The sequence below is a fragment of the Delphinus delphis genome, chromosome 6 (genome assembly GCF_949987515.2).
Source record: "Delphinus delphis chromosome 6, mDelDel1.2, whole genome shotgun sequence".
Taxonomy (NCBI): domain Eukaryota; kingdom Metazoa; phylum Chordata; class Mammalia; order Artiodactyla; family Delphinidae; genus Delphinus; species Delphinus delphis.
The window spans coordinates 111,609,408-111,627,784 of NC_082688.1; positions in this window are offsets into that span (position 1 = coordinate 111,609,408).

The window sequence follows — 18,377 nt, forward strand, 5'->3', positions numbered from 1 at the left end:
TTACACCATCGGCTCAGACTGAACCACACCATCAGCTCTCCTCCTGAATCTCCAGCTTGCCAAGTGAAGATTGCTAAAATCAAGCACAAATGGAGACCAGACTTGAAATTTCCTGAGCAGAAAAACCTGTGTAGTCACACTAGCAAAACTTAATGTAGCTTATTCTGCAAATCAAGTGAATCTTAACCCGGGTCACTTCTTGTTAATGCCTCCTCCAATGGCCAACTCCAGGCCACGCTAGCCTGAAAATCATAAAGAAAACTTAAGCTGTTCTCCAAAATGAATATGATGTTACCACTTTTAACCAATTCCCTATCACTAGGAAAACCCTAACGTTATAACCAAACACTGTGAAGAATCAATAACCACTGCCTTTTCACCAGATAAACTATTTTATAACAATATACCTCTGAGCCTCATTCCATGTTCAGTTTGAGTGTTCCCATGAACAGATTTTTGTGCACACTAAACTTTTACTAATTACTATTTCAGTGATCGATTGGTTTTATTTCTGCTATTTCTGAACTATCGACAAGATCCTGGAACTTCTCAGCCTCCATACTCACATGAGCCAATTCCTTTAAATCTCTCTCTACCTCAGATAGATACATAGGTAGATAGGTAGATAGATAGACAGACAGACACACACACACACACACATTATTAGTTCTGTGCCTAATACGAGAGGGAAGCACCATAATATCAGTGAAAGCCAACTGAAAGCACAAAGAGAAAATTCAGACCCACCAAAACTTTAGATATGAGCATCATTGGACACATAATATAAATTTTATGTTTCAAATCATTCGTTTTGAAAATTAGTAAACAGCAAGCAAATTTGAAAAAAATATAACAAAATCACACTTCCAGCAATGCAACTGTGTAATTGAAAATAAAATACTGATATATGTGTGTATAAATTTTATGTTTCAAATCATTTGTTTTGAAAATTAGTAAACAGCAAGCAAATTTGAAAAAAACATAACAAAATCATACTTCCAGCAATGCAAATGTGTAATTGAAAATCAAATACTGATATACGTGTGTCAAAGACGAGCCTAGACATGGGTGAAGAAAAAACTATACTTTGAAATATAAAGCTGAAGAAATTAATCTCAATGCAGCACAGAGAGCAAAGAAGTAACATACAAAAATGTAAGAGTCATGAAAGGTAGAATGAAAATATTGAACATATGTTCCTTCAACATCCCACATGTGAGGACAGAGAGAATATGGCAGAGACAACAGTTTAAAAAGGAACGGCTGAGAACTGTTTCAGAATTGGTGGAGGACGCCAAAGAACATATTTAATAAGCGCAAGAAATCTGAAGTGGGGTAAATAAAATCTTCATGTAGACATGCCACGGTGAAATCACAGAAAAGCTATAACCAACAACAGTTCTTACACGTAGCCAGAGAGAAAGCATTGCTTTCAGAAGAGTGCCGATGAAATAACAGCTGACTGCTCTAAAAGACCAATAATTGATTTCTTATGACCAACATACAAAATTCAAAACAATCCATTGATTCCAAACAATGAAGGAATGGAACAAAAAATAAACACGGTAAAGAAGGAGTAAAAACAAAATATTAACTAAGTAAATAGGAATGAATCAATGTCTCTTAGTAATTAAAATAAAAGTGAAATGGACTGATTTTCAATTCCCAAAACAAGAAGAAATGCTGAACAGATTATAAAACCAATGATTCTTCAATCCATGAGAAGGGGGTGGCAAAGGGAAAGCCACGGTGCCCAGGACAGGTGAATATGAGGGGTCGCGGCTTACCTGAGCAAGAACCCATGAGCAGGAACCGGGGCCACGAGGAAAAGGTGAACGGTCAGTGACAGAGTGCTAGAGGCTCCGAGTGGACCAGCCTGAGGGACGAGGACTCCAAGGCACCCCGTCCTGGGGGCCCTCACAGTATTAGCAGGAGCTCTACCAGCTTCTCACAGTAAACACTGCAGGAAAATTCCCTCCTGCTTCTGGCTGGGGCAAGAGCAAAGAAACTATTTTAAGACGCCAGAGCACTCCTTAACAAGACCAGCCCTCAGGTGAAACTAGTTATGCAGAGCCTCACCAGCTGCAAGCAATATCAGAGCCTAACTAACCTGAGCAAAGGGAAATGGCCAACTCCAGGCCACTCTGGCGTTTGTGAAGTTCACAGTCAGAGGCCCAGGCTCACCGGCAGACTGAGGCCCAGTCACATGACCATAGCACGCTTCCCTCCACCACACCTCACAACCACGTCATCAAAGGTATTTACGACAGTTCCTTTTACCCAGTATATTACGTCTGACTATCAAGAAAAAAATCATAGGGCATACCAAAAGGCAAAACACCCACAATTTGAAAATAAAGGGAGCAAGCATCAGAACCAGACTTGACAGGGATGTAGGAATTATCAGACTGGGAATTTAAAATAACTGTGATTAATATACTAAGGGCTGTAACGGATAAAGTAGGCAGCATGAAAGAACAGATGGGCAATGTAAGCAGAGAGATGGAGTCCTAAGAACCAAAATAAACGCTAGAGATTAAAAACACTGTAACAAAAACGAAGAATGCCTTAGATGGTCTTATTAGATTAGAAACAGCTGAAGAATCTCTGACCTTAAGAATATATTAACAAAAACTTTAAAAACCAGAAAGCAAAGACAGCAAAGTCTTTTAAAAAAATGGAATAGAATAACCAAGGATTGTGGGACAACTACAGTAGTGTAACATAGGCATAATAAGAATACCAGAAGAAGAGAGAAAAAGGAACAGAAGAAATATTGGACAAAACACTAGCTGAGAACTTCCCCAAATTAATGTCAGACAACAAACCACAATTCAGGAAGTTCAGAGAATAACAAGTAGGATAAATGCAAAAAAACTGAACCTAGGCATAATCAGTTTCAAATGATTGAAAATCAGAGATAAAGAAAAAATCCTGAAAGAAGCTGGGCCAGGGGTGGAGGGGAGGGAAACACCTTACCTTCAAAGTAACAAAGATAAGAATTACATACAATTCAGAAACCCTGCAGGTGAGAAGAGAGTGGAGTGAAATGTTTAAACCGCTGAGGAAAAAAAAAAAAAAAAACTAACCCAGCATACTGTATTCTGCAAAATAAACCTTCAAAAGTGAAGAAAAAATAAAGTCCTCCTAGACAAACAAAAATGAATTTGTTGCCAGTATACCTACCTTGCAAGAAATGTTAGAAGTTCTTTAGAGATAAGGAGAACAATATATTTATAGTCAGAATAATACAGGTCAGAAACTCAGATCTGCATAAAGAAAGCGTAAGCTTTAAAGAAGTAATAAATGAAGATAAATTACTTTTATTTTTCTTATTCTTAATTGATCTAACAGATAACAGCTTGTCCAAAGTAACAATACCAAGTGTATTTGATTACATATGCTTATATATATATATATATATATATATATATACACATACATAAATATATATATACTTCTGTATGCTTATATACAAGTGAAATGAATAACATCAATGATACAAGAAACAGGAAGGAGGAATTAGGATTATTTTGTTATTATAAAGTTCCCATACTACCCATGATGTAATGTAGTGTTATTTGAAAGTGGACTTGGATTACTTGCAAACAATAGGACAACCACTAAAAATTGTAGAAAAACAAACAAAAAACAAAGAAGTATAACTGATATGCTAGGAAAGGAGCGAATATAGAATCGTATAAAATGCTCAAATAAAAGCACAAACAGCAGAAAAAGAGTGGAACCAAAAAAATAGTAGGAAAGAACAAGAGCAACAAATAATAAAACAATAATATTGTAGACATTACTCAATTATATCAATAATCATTTTGAACATCAGTTATCTAAATGCACCAATTAAAAGACAGATTGTCAGAATAGATCGGAAAGCAAGACTCAGCTATATGTTGTCTACAAGGAAAGCACATTAAACACAAAGATACATGTGAAGTAAAAGTAAACAAATGGAGAAAAAACATACCATGATAACACTAATCAAAAGAGAACAGTCAATTTATTAACTTCAGACAGAAAAGACTTCAAAGCAAGGAAATTATCACAGATAAAGAAGGGCATTACTTAATAATAAAGGGGTTAATTCTCGAAGAAAACTTAACAATTCTCAGTGTCTATGTGCCAACCACAGAGCATCTAGCTACCAGAGGCAAAACTGATGGAGGTGCAAGGAGAAATCAAAGAATCTTCTATCACAGTTAGAGACCTCAACACCCCTCTATGAGAAATGGGCAGATCCAGCAGGCAGAGTCAGTTAAGGACACAGCTGAATTCAACAACACCATCAGTCAACTGCACATAACCAACATCTGTAGACTATTTCACCCAAGAACAAGTTATTCCTTATTCTCAATTTCACATGGAACATTCACCAAGACAGACCACATTCTGGGCCATAAAACACACCTTCACAACCTAAAAAATAGAATTCATACAATGTCTGCTCTCAGATCCCAATGAGACTAAGCTAGAAATCAACAGCAGAAAGAAAGCTAGAACAACCCAAGTACATGGAGAGTATGCAGTACACTTCTAAATACATTTGGGGCAAATAAAACCACTCTCAAGAGAAATTTAAAAATATTTGGACTGAATGAAAAAAGAAAACACAACTTATCAAAATTGGTGGGGTGCAGTGACATCAGTGCTTAGAAGTAAATTTATAGCAGTGAATGCATGTATCAGAAGAGAACAAACTAGTGGTTACCGGTGGGGAGAGGGAAGGGGGGAGAGAAAAGATAGGGGTAGGGGATTAAGAGGTACAAACTATTAGGTGTAAAATAAACTACAAGGATATATTATACAACACAGGAAATATAGCCAATATTTTATAATAGGTATAAATGGAGTATAACCTTTAAAAATTGGGAATCACTATATTGTACACCCATAACTTGTATAGTGCTTTCCAGTAACTACACTTCAATTTAAAAAATGAGCCCAAGACCTGAACAGGTATCTCACCAAAGAAGATATACAAATAGCAAATAAGCATATGGAAAGATGCTCCACAATTGTATAGCATCAGGGAAACGCAAATTAAACACCAATGGGATACCACTATATACCCATTAGAATGGCCAAAAGCTGAACACTGACAACACCAAATGCTGGTGACGATGTGGAGCAACAGGAAGGCTTATTCCCTGCTGGAGGGAACGCAAAATGGTGCAGCCACTTCGGAAGACAATTTGGCTGTTCCTTATAAAACGAAACATATTTTTACCATATGATCCAGCAGTTGCAGTTCTTGGTATTTACCCAAAGAAGTTGAAAACTTATGCCCACAACAAAAACCTGGACACTAATGTTTATAGAAGCTTTATTCATAATTGCCAAAACTTGGAAGCAACCAAGATGTCCTTCAGTAGGTGAGTGGTGAAATAACCTGGGGTACATCCAGACAATGGAATACTCTTCAGTGCTAAAAAGAAATGAGTTATCCAGCCATGAAAAGACATAGAGGAACTATAAATGCATATTACTAAGTGAAAGAAGCCAATTCGAAAAAGCTACATAATGTAAATCATTCCAACTATATGAGATTCTGGAAAAGGCAAAGCTGTGCGTACAGCAGAAAGATCAGTGATTGCCAGGGACTGGAAGGAGGGAGAGACAAAGAGGATTTCTAGGGCAGTGAAAGTACTCTGTGTGGCACTACAGTGACGGATACTTGGAATTATACGTTTGTCCAAACCCGTAAAATATCCAACACCGAGTGAACCCTGATGTAAACTATGGACTTTGGGTGATAATGACAGGTCAGTGTAGGTTCATCAATTGTAACAAACGTGCCATCTGGGGGGAATGTTGATAATGGGGGACGTTGTGCATTTGTGGGAGCAGAAGGTACATGGGAAAATCTCTAATCTCAAATTTTCCCTGAAAATGTATTAAAAATTATTTTAAATGTTTTTAAAAGGTAAAGGAACTGAAAGTTTAAAAAATAAACGCTTTCAGATAAGATTAAAAGAATAAATCCAGCTGACTTCTGTTTTAGGGAGACATAAAATCATACGTGAATAAAGGTAGAAAGCAAATGTGTATATATATATATATATATTTATAGAGAGAGATGTGCTATATACATAGATATTTATATACAGGTAGATAGGTATAGATATAGATCTCGCCCTCTCTATGTATAAACATTTATTTATATTTATATATATATCTTTACTGTCAACCTTTATTTGCATATATACACAAATATTAATCAAAAGAAAACAGGTGTAGCTATATTAATGTCAAACAATGAGAATTTAATTCAAAAAACGTTCCAAGGAATAAAAATGTATACCACCTAATGTAAAAACATTAGTAGAAGTATTTAAGTTCTCTGTATAATGATAATTCACCAGGAACACAAAATGATACTAAGTGTGTATGCAGCTAATTAGTCTTGAAACATGTACGAAAAAGATTGGTAATCATATCGAAATATATAAGTGTATCAAATCAACATGATGTACACTTTAAACTTATACAATGTTATATGTCAATTATATTTTAATAAAACTGAAAAATATGGTAGAAATACATAAAGAAATATACAGACCCCAAATCAGATAAAAACTATCAAGACTATAGAAGGTTATAGAATATATTAAAAATGGTTTTACAAAGTAGACAAAAGGCATTAACAGGTACTAACAGGAAGAAGGAATGACTTAGATGCATATGAGAATACATTCACTTTGACAGAAATAAAGGAAATGCAAAATCAAACAACAATCAGCTATCATTTTATACTGACTGTGAAAAAAAAATCCAGTTGATATTGTGTGAAGCACCTACAACTTTCATATGCTGCTGCTGGGTGTGTAAATCAGTCAAACCACTTTGAGAAATATTTGTGTTATAAAGGAGAGTTGGGCATGTTCACAGTTCACAGCTTAGCATCTCATCTCCTAGGTGGAGGTCCCTACAGAAAATGGTGCGCAGTGTACCGCCGGAGACAGGTATTTTTGCGACAGCATCAGTCAGAATGGCAAAGACTGGAAACAACCCAAAAGGCAATCAAAATTAAAGTGGGTAAATAATATGGAATCCATGTATTCAACAGAATACTATGCAGCAGTGAATAAAGTTGATAACAGCCATAAGCATTCACATGGATGACCTAAAAGATTAGTTGTCAACAAAGTGAGTTATAAGAATACATACACTATGATTTCTTCTATATAATGTTTTAAATGTACAAAATTAAATCATACTTTGGTTAGGACTGAATAGGGATTTATAAAGATGGCAAAGACTAACGTGGAAAGCAAAGAAATGACTACTACAAAATTCAAAAAGAGACTTACTCTGGGGAAAATCTAGGGAGATTTAATCGGGCTGCTCAGGGAGGTAAAGTCTATTGGGTTGGCTGAAAAGTGCCTTTGGTTTTTAAATAAAAAGACAAGACACATTTTTCATTTTCACCCAGAACTTTATTGAACAACATATTCACCCTTTTGTTCCACTACCTTTTGCCATTTTTCAGGCAACTTCATAATTCCATCTTCCCAAAATGTTTCATCTTTCCAGGTACCTTTTACAGTCTTCCAGGGAATTGATATTTTTGCCATTAAGAGAATTTTGTCAAGACCGAAATCAATGGAAATCCGAAGGTGCAATATCTGGTGAATACGGCGGATGAATCAGAACTTCCCAGCCAAGCTGTAACAGTTTTTGCCTGGTCATCAAAGAAACATGCGGTCATGCACTGTCCTGACAGGAGATTATAAGTTTTCTATTGACTAATTCTGTTTAGTCAGAATGTTTTTCTTCTAGTGCTGCTTTCAGTTGGTCTAATTGGGAGCAGTACTTGTTGGAATTAATCGTTTGGTTTTCCGGAGGGAGCTCATAATAGAGGACTTCCTTCCAATGCCACCATATACACAAGGTCACCTTCCTTGGATGAAGACCTGCCTTTGGTGTGGTTGGTGGTGGTTCATTTCCCTTGCCCCATGATCTCTTCCATTCCACATTGTTGTACAGTATCCACTTTTCATCACCCACCACAATTTGTTTTAAAAATGGAACATTTTTGTTATGTTTAAGTAGAGAATCGCATGAGGAAATATGGTCAAGAAGTTTTTTTCACTTAAGGTGGAACCCAAACATCAAAGCGATTAACATAACCAAGCTGGTGCAAATGATTTTCAACGCTTGATTTGGATATTTTGAGTATGTCAGCTATCTCCCACGTGGTATAATGTCGATTGTTCTCAATTAATGTCTCAATTTGATCGCTATCAACTTCAACTGGTCTACCTGACCGTGGAGCATCGTCCATCGAGAAATCTCCAGCACAAAACTTCACAAACCACTTTTGACACGTTCGATCAGTCACAGCACCTTATCCATGCACTGCACAAATCTTTTTTTTGCATTTCAGTTGTGTTTTTACCTTTTTTAAAATAATAAAGCATAATATGCTGAAAATGTTGCTTTTTTCTTCCATCTTCAATATTAAAACGACTACACAAAAATTCACCAATTTTGATAAGTCTTTTTTTTATATGTACGCTGATATGAAAGCTGTCACATACAATCTAACAAAATTGTTTCAAATGAAGTTAAAGACAACTAAGTGCTACTAGAGCCATCTTACGGGAAAAAACTGAACGAACATTTTGGCCAACCCAACATTTCTTGGCCCGGGTGGTGGGAATGTGGACGCTCATTGTGTTATCTTTCCTTAACTGTAACGTATGTTTTCACATACTCCTGTGCACTTCTACTATATTTCATATATTGGAAAAACAATAAACCACTGACGTAATTGCAACTGAAGATATTTTACAGATCAGACAACATAAAGATCTGTTTTACCCTTTAGAGAAAAATAGCAAAATATATTTAATAGTCTTCACAAGGAACATATGAAGCACAGGAAAGTACGGAATCAAAGGAAAAATAATGATTCCTTTTTCATAACTATTAAATCTAAACTAGACTACTACAACCATGAGTCAGCTGAACCGATAACTAGTTGGGGGAAAAATAATCCAATATTTTCACCCTCAGCAAGGATTCCTCACCGTTGGTGAAACGTTAACACCATTCCCCTGCAGGGTGCAAGAAACGAGGTCAAACACTTTAGGAATAATTGAATAGTTTAACCTGTGCTAGAGGGGCTTGTTAAACAGAACTTGTCTGTGGTGAGAAGGTGACAGATTTTTCTGGAGCTCTTCCAAAGCTGTCAACTTATCAACCTAATTGGTCACATAATGAACTTCTTCCTGTTGTCAAATGCTTGAGAAGAATTTCCTTTTCTAGTGAAAAGCAAATAAACCTGTGGCAAAAGAAGTAAATAGCTACAATAATTAAATTATGAATAGAATGCTGTTTTTAAATTAATATTTTGTCTGGTTGTTAAATTCATCTTTGTATCTCATCATCAGCAGATGTGAGGATTTGGGAAGATTAGCTTGTTTTACACAGAAAACTATCATCAGAGGATAAGTCAATTATAACTTGAAAGAAAGAGGCATTTTCCTGAGAGGAGGAAATTTGTAACACATTGAACTAGTCAGATCCTCTGGGGCAGTGACAGTACAATCTTTCAGTAAGTGCTGCAAGGCGATAGTCTGTTCCTTAGCTTGTCTATACACCCAAAGCTACTTGTAAGAGAGAGTTACAGAATTAAAGATAATAATGTTAATGTGATTCAGCTTATTCTCAAAATGATCTAACAGTAATTTGGTACAAAACTTAATTTTTCTTATATACTCCAATACAAAATAAAAAGTTAAAAAAACTTAATTGTTCTTAATTTTAGAGGTAAGAAATTATTTATTTTACATTGAAATTAGTACAGTTATATGTTTAAAGTTAATCCACTGAGCTGAAGGCTATATTATAGTATTTGTGCTCAAAGTTTGGCTTTAGATTTTTAACCTACTGCAATCATAAGCATTTTTTTAACCTCTGCAAGATAACCTTTCATTTGAGGTCAATAATCAAATCTACAGTTTCCTCTATTTACATAGGGAGCTGAAAAGTAAATGGATTTAAACTACGCAAGACTCATATTTGCACTTTATCATTCATAACCTCAAAGGTATGATCTTGACCTACAATCAGACGACTCCAAGGAACAAGGTCAGGAGGTAGACCAGAAGTCTGAATTCAGAGAGAAAAGATTACAACTAGAGGAGATTCATCTCATCAAAGCCAAATTAGCTATACTGTCAGATTTTTAATAATTGATTTTTTCACATCTTTTTCCTCACAAAAGTGTTATTTGATGTTATTTAATTGAATTATAAATGAACGCATCTGTCTATTCAACAAACACATATGGGCTGCCTACCTTGCACCAGGCCCTCCCCTAGGAACTGACAAAATCCCTGACTTCACGGAGCTTTTATTTTAACCAGAGGAGACTGACCTAGAGGAGGAAAGACCGATACTCAACAAATAAAAAGGAGAAAACAGACAATAAGTGAAATGATTTTAAGCGCTATAGAAACATTTGGAACCTGGTGTATCAGGGTTGCTGGGGTCCAGGTGGCAAGCTCTTCTATGTGTGGTGGTTAGGAAACGCCTCACTCCTTGGTGACATTTAAACAGAGGTCTGAAGGATAAGAGGGGGTAAGCCTTGCAGACAGAGGAGGAAAGTTTTCCAGGCAAAGGCAAAAGCAAGAGCAAAGATATTCAAGCAGGAAAGTGCTTGGCATGTTTGAGGAAACTGCGCTTGGGCCAGAGTGATGGAGAGCAGTGAGTCGGGGTGGGAGATAAGAAGAATATGGACAGCAAAATACTGACAGTCCTTAAAAGACTATGGTAATGACTTTTGTTTCTGCCCTGGGTAAGATGGGAAACCATCTGAGGCACAGAACTATTCATTATTAAAGCAATCTCTCCAGCTATTCTGTTAGGAAGAGCCAGGACTCACTGATGGATTATATGAGGGTAAGAAGAAAAAAATTAAAAAAAAAGGAAGCAAGGATGATTCGAAGATGAGTTCTAAGGAAAGAGCTTTGGGACTTATTACTTTGAAATGTCTTTTGCACAACAAAGGGGGAGTGTTAAGTTGGGAGCGGGGTATACAAATGTGAAGTTAGGAAGAGAGGTCTGGCCTGGAGATATAAATCCATCAGTGCAGAGATGAATAATTTAAAGCCTTGAAACTACAAACATCAACTAGGAAGAGTGGATGGAGAAGATAAGAGATCCAAGGGCTGAAAACTTCAAAATTTCAAAATTCAGAGGTCCAGGTGATCAGTGAGAACCAGACAAGGAGACTGAAGTAAGTGGTCCAGAGGAAGATAAGGAGAGTATGGCAGTCCATAAGCCACACTTTGAAAGTGGCTCTTGAAGGGACACTGCTGATAATGAGAATTTTTTTTTCTGTTGGAAACATTAGCAAGTTGATGTCTAGTTATATTTTTAAAGATTGGTTTGATGGAGAGATATGTGTGAAAGTCTGTTTTGATTGATTTACAGAGGTGCCTGAGTGAACACACGGAGAGCTCAAGGCCACTGAAAGGAATTTCATTACGCAGTTGCCATGAGACCAGGGCACACACACCATGCAGGGTCACCTGGGGGAGCGCCAGTCAGTCAGGAGGCAGAAGGAGTGAGAGGAGAACTTAGTCCAGAGTCTTTCTTGGTGTTTTCACAGGAAGGAATGGGTGAGGCTGGGCAGGTACCCTGAGCAAGCTTGGGATTGACTAGTTGGAATACTTTTTGTGGGCTCTGGGCTATAAGGATGATCTCTAGCTGTCCAGTACCTTGCCCAATGGTAATTTAGGGCAAAGGAAATGCTGGCTAGGTGTGTGAGTTTGATAAAGGAGGAGGTTGGGGATATGGGCTCTGTGTTGGGTGGTCTGTATATGAAAGGCACTCATGGGGGAGTGGTTTGCATCTGTAGGAATCAGCAAACCCTGAGAGGGGCAGTTCCTCCCTGGGTGCACAAGGCCCCTGATTGTCGAAGCATCATAAGATACAGAAAGTAGAAAATATAATGAATACAAAGCTTCAGTGGAGTCTCTGAGAAGAGTCATAGGAGGGCGAGAATTGGAGAAACACTTTCAATGAAAATCTCTCTAAAGGTAGAACAGAGAAATGGGGCAAAAGCTAGAGGAAAAAAGGAAGTGTATTTTTCTTATTATGGGAGAATTTACATTCTGTTTCTATGCTGATGGTAAAGATCAAGTGAAGAAGGAAAAAATGTGATAATGCACTGATCCCAGAAGTGTATATGTTGACTTTGAATCATGGATAATTTATCTGCGATTACAGGAGGTGGGGGGGGGGCAGCGTGCATAGGCAAAGGTGCAGGAAGCTGAGTGAGTGTGGGAACAGATGGAGTTTTATTCTGATTGATTCTATATCCTCAGTAAAATTGGAGGTAATCTCATGAGCTGATAGTGCAAATTATAGAGGAACCATAAGATTGATGAAGACAAAAGATATGACATCACTGTCTAACAGAGTGGGATAGCAATTGAACTTGGAAAATACATTAAGTTTGCCAGAAGACACTAAGAACCTACTTCTTATTAGTATTTACAAGATTGAAGTGGACCATGTGTGTATTTTTTCTTTACCTATATTTGGTCTTATAGATCCAGGTAAAAAGTTTGTGGATTAGTTGGATTCAACCAGATCTGAAGTTTTTTCCAAGTGAACAGAACAAAAGAATAGTGTTAAGAATATATGCAAGGAAAAGATTATGATAATGGGCCATTAAACCTGTCTGTGTGAAAAGAGCAGTAAAAATATGTGTGGCAAGAGGAACAATGAAAAATTGGATCACAGATGACAGGTTCTCAGGGGCTCAAGGAATCAATATTTATGAAGCACTTACCTACCATTTGTAACACCCTGCTAGTACTCTTGGAGATTAAATAATCAAAGAAAATATGTCCCCCTTCAAGGATTTTAGAATTTAATAGAGGAAAGAAGTATCATAATGTTTTGTTCATGATAAATTTATTGAGCTTCTTTTATACCACATTATTCTATGTATGGGTAGCTATGGAATACAGGAAAACATTTAGGTTTATTCATGTAAAAATAGTAAGATATAAAGCAACTACCAAAATACAAACAGTAAAATCACTTACCTAATTTAAGCATAAGGTATTTTTTTTTGCTTCCGGTTTTTATTTTTCCAGATTATATCAGAAAACACAGAGGGAAACAATCTTCTCAGAGTATATTAGGCAACAGTGCTCGATAATACACTACTGAAAAGCAGTAAAAACATAGCCCCGGTAAATAAATACAGTATGTTGATTTGGTTGATGTATTCATTCTTTGTGTACTAGAAACACAAAAGGTTATCTATAAAATGTAATAACTGACTTGAACATAGTATCTGGCTTGATATTCTCTCAGTCACTAAAACTATAGAGAAATCCAATCCTGAAATAAAGTTCTACTTTTGGAAACCAAATGCTTTTCTTTGTTTCTTTGTTTGTTTTTATTTAACATCTTTATTGGAGTACAATTGCTTTACAATGGTGTGTTCGTTTCTGCTGTGTAACAAAGTGAATCAGTTATACATATACATATATCCCCATATCTCTTCCCTCTTGTGTCTCCCTCCCACCCTCCCTTTCCCACCCCTCTAGGTGGTCACAAAGCACTGAGCTGATCTCCCTGTGCTATGCGGCTGCTTCTCATTAGCTACCTATTTTGCATTTGGTAGTGTATATATAAACATGATATATTTAAAATCCATTAGACATTTAATAGAAAGCAGTTTCCTGCCACGGATTGAGATGCTTTTGTGCTCCTCCCCAGAGCATCACCAAGGTGAATTGGATATACATCTTCAGTATCTTGGCTTATGTCGTTTTTGTACTAGAATCTCTCATGAAACCACACTCATAAGGAAGGAATGAGGGCTTAGACTGTGTCTTAATCTAGTTTGAATACTCAGCACCCAGGACAGTGCCTACCATATAACAGATGATGTTAAGTATGGCACTGGGTAAAGGTAGCTAGCTTTCAATTTGGGAGGTAGTAACCTATTAACATCCACATCAGTATCAACACATCAACATCAATTTGGTGGATGGGGTTAGCAGCAATCTTGCAATCCATTCTCGCCCTTTACTAGAGCAATGCCCCTGGGAAAGACAGAAGCAGGGTACCTAGCAAATCTCCTTGTAAGCATGTTTATGATCACACTCCTGAGATATACAGTGATTGGCTACTAAGAAAGTACTTACCTATGGAATGTTTGATCAGGATATATCTGTTTTATCTGGGATTGCTTAGGGCAAACGAAACCAGAATTTATGGATTTATGGGGAATAGCTTTCTGGCAAATATTCTTTAGATAAACATCTACACATAAAATGAAAGCGTTTCATAACCAGAACATCTCCTTTTTGCATATATAGCATACGTACGTACACTACTTACGTACTTCATATGTTAAATCTGAACCAGGGCATGTCCTACTGCTGCCTTAGATAGCTGTGCTGTAACTCTCTGCTTCCTGCTTTTCCTGTGCCTCACAGTTACATATATCCTTGAAACTATTACTAAATTTTGATAGTGAGTAAAATATTTGATTCTTTTGAGTCTGATTTTAGAATCTGATCTTTTGAATTATCTTAGTTATTTTTAAAGGCATGAGACTAAATGAAATCAATTGAATTAGATTATATGTAAGCATAAAACACTGAGGCTGGCCAAAAGCTAGAAATTAGAAATAGAAGGAAAGTAACACTGAAAATAAATAATGAGATAGGAAGAACTCTGAGAGTTAAGATATCTAAGAAAAGAGTAAATGTTTCAAGTAGGAGGGAGTATCATTTGTGTGGGATGCTACTAACAGTTCAGACAAGATAAACACATAAAATGTTGCCTGGATTTGGTAACAGGAAAGTTATTGACAAAAGTAGTTTCAATGCAGCGGTAGAGATGGAAGCCAAAGAGGAATTATTTGAGGAATGAATGGCAACTGTGGAAGTAGAATGTATTAAATTTACCTGTGAAAGCAAGTGGAGATATGCACTGTAGCTGTTAGGGAATGTAGTGCAGTGATTTGTTGTAGGTTATTTTTCTCTTTCTAGCATGGAAGATACAACAAAATATGATATAATGATGAAAGTGTGAGAAGGGATAACTCCAGGTGTAGGTCCCTGAGAAGATGGGGGGAAATGGGATCCAGACCAAGAACAGAGAGAACAGCTACCAATAGGCACAAGAGCATCGTTTTCACTGAAACTGTACTTGTAGCAGAGAACATCGGTGGGTATATTTTACAGATTTCTTCCATGGTATTGGTAAAATTAAAATAATACATCGTCTTTGTTCTCAAAGTACTGGGTTGGCCAAAAACTTCATTCGGGTTTTTCATAACAAATACGGAAAAACCCAAGTGAACTTTTTGGCCAGCCCAATATTTCTAACTTAATCATCTTGGGCTGCTATAACAAAATACCATAGACCAGGTGGCTTAAACAACAGACATCCATTTCTCACAGCTCTGGAGGCTAGAGACAAAGACCAAGGCAGCAACAGATTCAGTTCCTGGTGAGAACCTCTTCCTGGCTGGCAGGTGGCCACCTTCTCACGGTGTTCTCACGTGGCATGGTGGAGAGAGAGCTCTTGTGTCTCTCTTGCTCTTTTCATAAGGACACTAATCCCATTAGAGGGGCCCATCCTCATGTACTCCTAAACCTACTTATCCAAAACCTAATTATTTCCCAAAGGCTCTGCATACCAGGCCATTGGGGGTTAGGGCTTTCACATATGAATTTGGGGGGGTGGGAGGGCAGGCACAAACATTCAGCCATAACAACTTTCATTCTTATAAATTTACAGAGAACTGTGTAATTACTGAACTAACCATATAAGTGGTTATATACGCCAGGTGTACTACAGTAAGATTATTTTGCTATTTAGATTAAGTTTTAGGTTAAACTGAAAAGTTTAATTTTTTACTTATATTAAGTTATTTAGGTTAGGCTTAAAAAAGTTTCATTTAATTATTTTGAAATGTAATCAACTTACATTAAGTATATTTACAAAAATAAAACCACTCATAATGTTAGTGTTTGTTGCTAATATCAAACACTGTTACCGTGCTCCACACATTATGTCTAGATCTGCAGATATTCAAATTTCAGTGTTGTATGACTTGTTTAATGCTGTGAAATGTCAATGGACAGCTCTTGTAAATGCTGAACTAATTAACGATTACCTCTGGAATCACAAACAGGAGCACAAAAAGAAGCAAGGAAATGGAAGCACAGCACTGGTCTAAAGTGATATTTTATTACAAAGAATCCTGCCCATTTATGCATATGAGACGAAGGAGGTGACAAATTCATATTTCTTTTTTCTTGTCTAAGCCCTGCTGCTACTCACATCCTCCCTGACTTCAGAGCAAGGTCCGTTCCAAAGTAGGCAGTGGCATAATACACAACACTTCCCCGAACTGGGGTCTACCTGGTCTTTGTTTTGCGTAGAGAGAATAAGAGAAGGATTTCCATTTTCCTGGGCCAGAGGAGTGTCAGTCCTGAGAGCAGAGGGTTAGGATCTGTCCAAGTTCAAGGACAGATCTTCAGTCTGACAGAGGCATTTGTGTTCCTTAATAAGCTATTTTGTGTCTATTTGTGGTATGTGGGGTCCTCTGAGGTGTGGAGCTCAGGGCAGAGGTCCCCATGCCTGAACCTGAGAGCACTACTGATGGGGTAATTCCACAAGCCTACCACCAGCTAAAAGGGAGACAAGGAAATTGGCATTTCAATGGAGCACATCACTGTCCTCCGACTCTCACCCCCCAAAAAGTCATACTTCTGCTATTAAAAAGAATAAACACTGGGTAAGAAAATAAAGCTGTAAGCCACAAAGAAATTACAATCAGAGACTCTCTAGCTGCCCAAGTGTGAAATCAACATAGCAAAAGGCAAAATCTCTACTTTAAAAACTCAGCTGCATGGGCTTCCCTGGTGGCGCAGTGGTTGAGAGTCCGCCTGCCGATGCAGGGGACACGGGTTCGTGCCCCGGTCCAGGAAGATCCCACATGCTGCGGAGCGGCTGGGCCCGTGAGCCATGGCCGCTGAGCCTGCACGTCCGGAGCCTGTGCTCCGCAATGGGAGAGGCCGCGGCGGTGAGAGGCCCGCGTACCGCCAAAAAAAAAAAAAACACCTCAGCTGCAATTTGAACTTATACCTGCTCTGTAGGCAGATTCCTCCTAAGGGGAAAAGTTCTTGTATGTTTAAGAGAAGCACAGTATGTTTAATTGATTAAAAAAAAAAGTTACCTCTAAACATAGACTAAATAGGACACCTTCAATCAAAGTCTTTATATGCATATCAAATAAAAGGAATAATTATTCATTTTGAATATCTGGGAGACAGGTTTTAGGACAGAGAAAACTGAATGGAAGGAAGGTCCTCAGCACAGAGAACCTCAAGCCAGCTTGCATGCTGAGGAAAAGAAGCCCAGTGATATAGCCTCTGTGATGGACACAGGTGAAGAACCTTTAGAAAGGGATGCCTCATTCAACAGTGCTTGTTCTAGAAGGAGACTGGCAATTAGGGTAACAAGAATTTGGTGTCAGTGGGAATTCAAAGCAACATACAACCATGGAAACACAAATGCTCAGAGTATTTGGAATGTTTGAGAAGAATGTAGCCTCCCCCTAATATAACACATGATATAGGAGTTCAAGCCATTCTATTAAGTTATTAAAGCAAAGTGGAGCCTCAGAGTTCAGGAGGAACTTGGAGGCCTCCAGCTGAGCAATATACGATGTACCTGAAAAGCACCTTTTAGCTTGAACTACACCAGCCACATGAATCCAAGCAGCCATGGAACTGTTTTGTGCCTCATTTCTTTTTATATGAAAGGATACTAATCAACTCTCCTTTAGAGGTTTGTTATAGAGAAAATGAGTTTCATTGGCCATACTGAACGTTACCGAGTTAGACGGTGATCTGAGTAAAAATGGAATCTGTACACAAAAATGCAATTACCCCAGAGTAAACAAATCAACATTCTCAGCAAAAGCTCAGCTGTGACACAGGATTATAAATGTTCAATTAATGATCACAAGCGTAAATGCTGATTTTTAAATAGAAAAGATTGAAATAGTTTGACAAAATGTTACAAATCCAAAATCAAACAGGTGGGAACAGAGTTGTCCACCCAGCTGTGAACCAACATTAAAGGACATTTCGGTTCTTTGGTCCCACCAAAATTTAAGCTGGAGATGAAAATCACTGCACTGTTTTGTAAGTTCTAACAGTTCACCCATTTGTTTCTGGTGAAAGGGAAGACCACTGGATCATTGTCAGAAGAATTAGGTTAGGATCACATATCCAGTGCACCCCAGATGTCCCTTGACCTCCACTAGCCTCCTGGCCCTTATCTGTAAAATGGGAACATTGGTC